Below are 7361 nucleotides of genomic sequence, written 5' to 3'. Positions count from 1 at the left end.
GGGGCGAGAACCACAACTACTGGTCATCCTTTAGACCTCAAGGGGGCACGGCAGAGCCTCCCTAGTCCGACACAAGTGTCCCACTTGGGCCATACTCAGACCCACGGCCCGGGGCGAGAACCACAACTACTGGTCATCCTTTAGACCTCCAGGGGGCCCGGCACAGCCTCCCTAGTCCGACGCAAGTGCTCCACTTGGGCTGTACTCTGACCCAAGTCCCGGGGCGAGAACCACAACTAATGGTCATCCTTTAGACCTCCAGGGGGCACGGCACAGCCTCCCTAGTCCGACACAAGTGCTCCACTTGGGCTATACTCTGACCCAAGTCCCGGGGCGAGAACCACAACTACTGGTCATCCTTTAGACCTCCAGGGGGCACGGCAGAGCCTCCCTAGTCCGACACAAGTGTCCCACTTGGGCTATTCTCTGACCCAAGTCCCGGGGCGAGAACCACAACTACTGGTCATCCTTTAGACCTCCAGGGGGCACGACACAGCCTCCCTAGTCCGACCCAAGTGCTCCACTTGGGCTATACTATGACCCAAGTCCCGGGGCGAGAACCACAACTACTGGTCATCCTTTAGACCTCCAGGGGGCACGGCACAGCCTCCCTAGTCCGACACAAGTGCTCCACTTGGGCTATACTCTGACCCAAGTCCCGGGGCGAGAACCACAACTACTGGTCATCCTTTAGACCTCCAGGGGGCACGGCACAGCCTCCCTAGTCCGACACAAGTGCTCCACTTGGGCTATACTCTGACCCAAGTCCCGGGGCGAGAACCACAACTACTGGTCATCCTTTTGACCTCATGGTCATCCTTTAGACCTCCAGGGGGCCCGGCACAGCCTCCCTAGGCCGACACAAGTGCTCCACTTGGGCTATACTCTGACCCAAGTCCCGGGGCGAGAACCACAACTACTGGTCATCCTTTAGACCTCCAGGGGGCACGGCACAGCCTCCCTAGTCCGACACAAGTGCTCCACTTGGGCTATACTCTGACCCAAGTCCCGGGGCGAGAACCACAACTACTGGTCATCCTTTTGACCTCATGGTCATCCTTTAGACCTCCAGGGGGCCCGGCACAGCCTCCCTAGACCGACACAAGTGCTCCACTTGGGCTGTACTCTGACCCAAGTCCCGGTGCGAGAACCACAACTACTGGTCATCCTTTAGACCTCCAGGGGGCCCGGCACAGCCTCCCTAGGCCGACACAAGTGCTCCACTTGGGCTATACTCTGACCCAAGTCCCGGGGCGAGAACCACAACTACTGGTCATCCTTTTGACCTCATGGTCATCCTTTAGATCTCCAGGGGGCCCGGCACAGCCTCCCTAGGCCGACACAAGTGCTCCACTTGGGCTATACTCTGACCCAAGTCCCGGGGCGAGAACCACAACTACTGGTCATCCTTTAGACCTCCAGGGGGCACGGCACACCCCCCGGTAGCCGACCAAAGTGCTCTACTCGGGCCAGACTCGGACCCACGACCCGGGGTGAGAACCACAACTACTGGTCATCCTTTAGACCTCCAGGGGGCCCGGCACAGCCTCCCTAGTCCGACACAAGTGCTCCACTTGGGCTATACTCTGACCCAAGTCCCGGGGCGAGAACCACAACTACTGGTCATCCTTTAGACCTCCAGGGGGACCGGCACAGCCTCCCTAGACCGACACAAGTGCACCACTTGGGCCATACTCTGACCCAAGTCCCGGGGCGAGAACCACAACTACTGGTCATCCTTTTGACCTCATGGTCATCCTTTAGACCTCAAGGGGGCACGGCAGAGCCTCCCTAGTCCGACACAAGTGTCCCACTTGGGCTATACTATGACCCAAGTCCCGGGGCGAGAACCACAACTACTGGTCATCCTTTAGACCTCAAGGGGGCACGGCAGAGCCTCCCTAGTCCGACACAAGTGTCCCACTTGGGCCATACTCAGACCCACGGCCCGGGGCGAGAACCACAACTACTGGTCATCCTTTAGACCTCCAGGGGGCCCGGCACAGCCTCCCTAGTCCGACGCAAGTGCTCCACTTGGGCTGTACTCTGACCCAAGTCCCGGGGCGAGAACCACAACTAATGGTCATCCTTTAGACCTCCAGGGGGCACGGCACAGCCTCCCTAGTCCGACACAAGTGCTCCACTTGGGCTATACTCTGACCCAAGTCCCGGGGCGAGAACCACAACTACTGGTCATCCTTTAGACCTCCAGGGGGCACGGCAGAGCCTCCCTAGTCCGACACAAGTGTCCCACTTGGGCTATTCTCTGACCCAAGTCCCGGGGCGAGAACCACAACTACTGGTCATCCTTTAGACCTCCAGGGGGCACGACACAGCCTCCCTAGTCCGACCCAAGTGCTCCACTTGGGCTATACTATGACCCAAGTCCCGGGGCGAGAACCACAACTACTGGTCATCCTTTAGACCTCCAGGGGGCACGGCACAGCCTCCCTAGTCCGACACAAGTGCTCCACTTGGGCTATACTCTGACCCAAGTCCCGGGGCGAGAACCACAACTACTGGTCATCCTTTAGACCTCCAGGGGGCACGGCACAGCCTCCCTAGTCCGACACAAGTGCTCCACTTGGGCTATACTCTGACCCAAGTCCCGGGGCGAGAACCACAACTACTGGTCATCCTTTTGACCTCATGGTCATCCTTTAGACCTCCAGGGGGCCCGGCACAGCCTCCCTAGGCCGACACAAGTGCTCCACTTGGGCTATACTCTGACCCAAGTCCCGGGGCGAGAACCACAACTACTGGTCATCCTTTAGACCTCCAGGGGGCACGGCACAGCCTCCCTAGTCCGACACAAGTGCTCCACTTCGGCTGTACTCTGACCCAAGTCCCGGGGCGAGAACCACAACTACTGGTCATCCTTTAGACCTCCAGGGGGCACGGCACACCCCCCGGTAGCCGACCAAAGTGCTCTACTCGGGCCAGACTCGGACCCACGACCCGGGGTGAGAACCACAACTACTGGTCATCCTTTAGACCTCCAGGGGGCCCGGCACAGCCTCCCTAGTCCGACACAAGTGCTCCACTTGGGCTATACTCTGACCCAAGTCCCGGGGCGAGAACCACAACTACTGGTCATCCTTTAGACCTCCAGGGGGACCGGCACAGCCTCCCTAGACCGACACAAGTGCACCACTTGGGCCATACTCTGACCCAAGTCCCGGGGCGAGAACCACAACTACTGGTCATCCTTTTGACCTCATGGTCATCCTTTAGACCTCAAGGGGGCACGGCAGAGCCTCCCTAGTCCGACACAAGTGTCCCACTTGGGCTATACTATGACCCAAGTCCCGGGGCGAGAACCACAACTACTGGTCATCCTTTAGACCTCAAGGGGGCACGGCAGAGCCTCCCTAGTCCGACACAAGTGTCCCACTTGGGCCATACTCAGACCCACGGCCCGGGGCGAGAACCACAACTACTGGTCATCCTTTAGACCTCCAGGGGGCCCGGCACAGCCTCCCTAGTCCGACGCAAGTGCTCCACTTGGGCTGTACTCTGACCCAAGTCCCGGGGCGAGAACCACAACTAATGGTCATCCTTTAGACCTCCAGGGGGCACGGCACAGCCTCCCTAGTCCGACACAAGTGCTCCACTTGGGCTATACTCTGACCCAAGTCCCGGGGCGAGAACCACAACTACTGGTCATCCTTTAGACCTCCAGGGGGCACGGCACAGCCTCCCTAGTCCGACACAAGTGCTCCACTTGGGCTATACTCTGACCCAAGTCCCGGGGCGAGAACCACAACTACTGGTCATCCTTTAGACCTCCAGGGGGCACGGCACAGCCTCCCTAGTCCGACACAAGTGCTCCACTTGGGCTATACTCTGACCCAAGTCCCGGGGCGAGAACCACAACTACTGGTCATCCTTTTGACCTCATGGTCATCCTTTAGACCTCCAGGGGGCCCGGCACAGCCTCCCTAGGCCGACACAAGTGCTCCACTTGGGCTATACTCTGACCCAAGTCCCGGGGCGAGAACCACAACTACTGGTCATCCTTTAGACCTCCAGGGGGCACGGCACAGCCTCCCTAGTCCGACACAAGTGCTCCACTTGGGCTATACTCTGACCCAAGTCCCGGGGCGAGAACCACAACTACTGGTCATCCTTTTGACCTCATGGTCATCCTTTAGACCTCCAGGGGGCCCGGCACAGCCTCCCTAGACCGACACAAGTGCTCCACTTGGGCTGTACTCTGACCCAAGTCCCGGTGCGAGAACCACAACTACTGGTCATCCTTTAGACCTCCAGGGGGCCCGGCACAGCCTCCCTAGGCCGACACAAGTGCTCCACTTGGGCTATACTCTGACCCAAGTCCCGGGGCGAGAACCACAACTACTGGTCATCCTTTTGACCTCATGGTCATCCTTTAGATCTCCAGGGGGCCCGGCACAGCCTCCCTAGGCCGACACAAGTGCTCCACTTGGGCTATACTCTGACCCAAGTCCCGGGGCGAGAACCACAACTACTGGTCATCCTTTAGACCTCCAGGGGGCACGGCACACCCCCCGGTAGCCGACCAAAGTGCTCTACTCGGGCCAGACTCGGACCCACGACCCGGGGTGAGAACCACAACTACTGGTCATCCTTTAGACCTCCAGGGGGCCCGGCACAGCCTCCCTAGTCCGACACAAGTGCTCCACTTGGGCTATACTCTGACCCAAGTCCCGGGGCGAGAACCACAACTACTGGTCATCCTTTAGACCTCCAGGGGGACCGGCACAGCCTCCCTAGACCGACACAAGTGCACCACTTGGGCCATACTCTGACCCAAGTCCCGGGGCGAGAACCACAACTACTGGTCATCCTTTTGACCTCATGGTCATCCTTTAGACCTCAAGGGGGCACGGCAGAGCCTCCCTAGTCCGACACAAGTGTCCCACTTGGGCTATACTATGACCCAAGTCCCGGGGCGAGAACCACAACTACTGGTCATCCTTTAGACCTCAAGGGGGCACGGCAGAGCCTCCCTAGTCCGACACAAGTGTCCCACTTGGGCCATACTCAGACCCACGGCCCGGGGCGAGAACCACAACTACTGGTCATCCTTTAGACCTCCAGGGGGCCCGGCACAGCCTCCCTAGTCCGACGCAAGTGCTCCACTTGGGCTGTACTCTGACCCAAGTCCCGGGGCGAGAACCACAACTAATGGTCATCCTTTAGACCTCCAGGGGGCACGGCACAGCCTCCCTAGTCCGACACAAGTGCTCCACTTGGGCTATACTCTGACCCAAGTCCCGGGGCGAGAACCACAACTACTGGTCATCCTTTAGACCTCCAGGGGGCACGGCAGAGCCTCCCTAGTCCGACACAAGTGTCCCACTTGGGCTATTCTCTGACCCAAGTCCCGGGGCGAGAACCACAACTACTGGTCATCCTTTAGACCTCCAGGGGGCACGACACAGCCTCCCTAGTCCGACCCAAGTGCTCCACTTGGGCTATACTATGACCCAAGTCCCGGGGCGAGAACCACAACTACTGGTCATCCTTTAGACCTCCAGGGGGCACGGCACAGCCTCCCTAGTCCGACACAAGTGCTCCACTTGGGCTATACTCTGACCCAAGTCCCGGGGCGAGAACCACAACTACTGGTCATCCTTTAGACCTCCAGGGGGCACGGCACAGCCTCCCTAGTCCGACACAAGTGCTCCACTTGGGCTATACTCTGACCCAAGTCCCGGGGCGAGAACCACAACTACTGGTCATCCTTTTGACCTCATGGTCATCCTTTAGACCTCCAGGGGGCCCGGCACAGCCTCCCTAGGCCGACACAAGTGCTCCACTTGGGCTATACTCTGACCCAAGTCCCGGGGCGAGAACCACAACTACTGGTCATCCTTTAGACCTCCAGGGGGCACGGCACAGCCTCCCTAGTCCGACACAAGTGCTCCACTTCGGCTGTACTCTGACCCAAGTCCCGGGGCGAGAACCACAACTACTGGTCATCCTTTAGACCTCCAGGGGGCACGGCACACCCCCCGGTAGCCGACCAAAGTGCTCTACTCGGGCCAGACTCGGACCCACGACCCGGGGTGAGAACCACAACTACTGGTCATCCTTTAGACCTCCAGGGGGCCCGGCACAGCCTCCCTAGTCCGACACAAGTGCTCCACTTGGGCTATACTCTGACCCAAGTCCCGGGGCGAGAACCACAACTACTGGTCATCCTTTAGACCTCCAGGGGGACCGGCACAGCCTCCCTAGACCGACACAAGTGCACCACTTGGGCCATACTCTGACCCAAGTCCCGGGGCGAGAACCACAACTACTGGTCATCCTTTTGACCTCATGGTCATCCTTTAGACCTCAAGGGGGCACGGCAGAGCCTCCCTAGTCCGACACAAGTGTCCCACTTGGGCTATACTATGACCCAAGTCCCGGGGCGAGAACCACAACTACTGGTCATCCTTTAGACCTCAAGGGGGCACGGCAGAGCCTCCCTAGTCCGACACAAGTGTCCCACTTGGGCCATACTCAGACCCACGGCCCGGGGCGAGAACCACAACTACTGGTCATCCTTTAGACCTCCAGGGGGCCCGGCACAGCCTCCCTAGTCCGACGCAAGTGCTCCACTTGGGCTGTACTCTGACCCAAGTCCCGGGGCGAGAACCACAACTAATGGTCATCCTTTAGACCTCCAGGGGGCACGGCACAGCCTCCCTAGTCCGACACAAGTGCTCCACTTGGGCTATACTCTGACCCAAGTCCCGGGGCGAGAACCACAACTACTGGTCATCCTTTAGACCTCCAGGGGGCACGGCACAGCCTCCCTAGTCCGACACAAGTGCTCCACTTGGGCTATACTCTGACCCAAGTCCCGGGGCGAGAACCACAACTACTGGTCATCCTTTTGACCTCATGGTCATCCTTTAGACCTCCATGGGGCACGGCAGAGCCTCCCTAGGCCGACACAAGTGCTCCACTTGGGCTATACTCTGACCCAAGTCCCGGGGCGAGAACCACAACTACTGGTCATCCTTTAGACCTCCAGGGGGCACGGCACAGCCTCCCTAGTCCGACACAAGTGCTCCACTTCGGCTGTACTCTGACCCAAGTCCCGGGGCGAGAACCACAACTAATGGTCATCCTTTAGACCTCCATGGCAACAGGGGGATGTCAGACCCCAGCTCATCCCAGGTTGATGCCTCAATAGTAGCTTAGGGTCACGGCAGTCCCACCGTGATCCACCCTCTTGTCCTCTCTCCACAGGATGACCAGAGTGTCGTGTTTATTTTCAAAGTGTCCTCGTAGGATGACCATGAGTGCAGGAAAATTTTCAAAGTCCCTCTGTCGGATGACCATGAGTGCAGAAAAAATTTCAAAGTCCCCCCTTGGGATTA

The sequence above is a fragment of the Nothobranchius furzeri genome, unplaced genomic scaffold, assembly GCF_043380555.1.
Source record: "Nothobranchius furzeri strain GRZ-AD unplaced genomic scaffold, NfurGRZ-RIMD1 Scf053, whole genome shotgun sequence".
Classification (NCBI taxonomy): domain Eukaryota; kingdom Metazoa; phylum Chordata; class Actinopteri; order Cyprinodontiformes; family Nothobranchiidae; genus Nothobranchius; species Nothobranchius furzeri.
Note: the sequence above shows the minus strand (reverse complement) of the source record.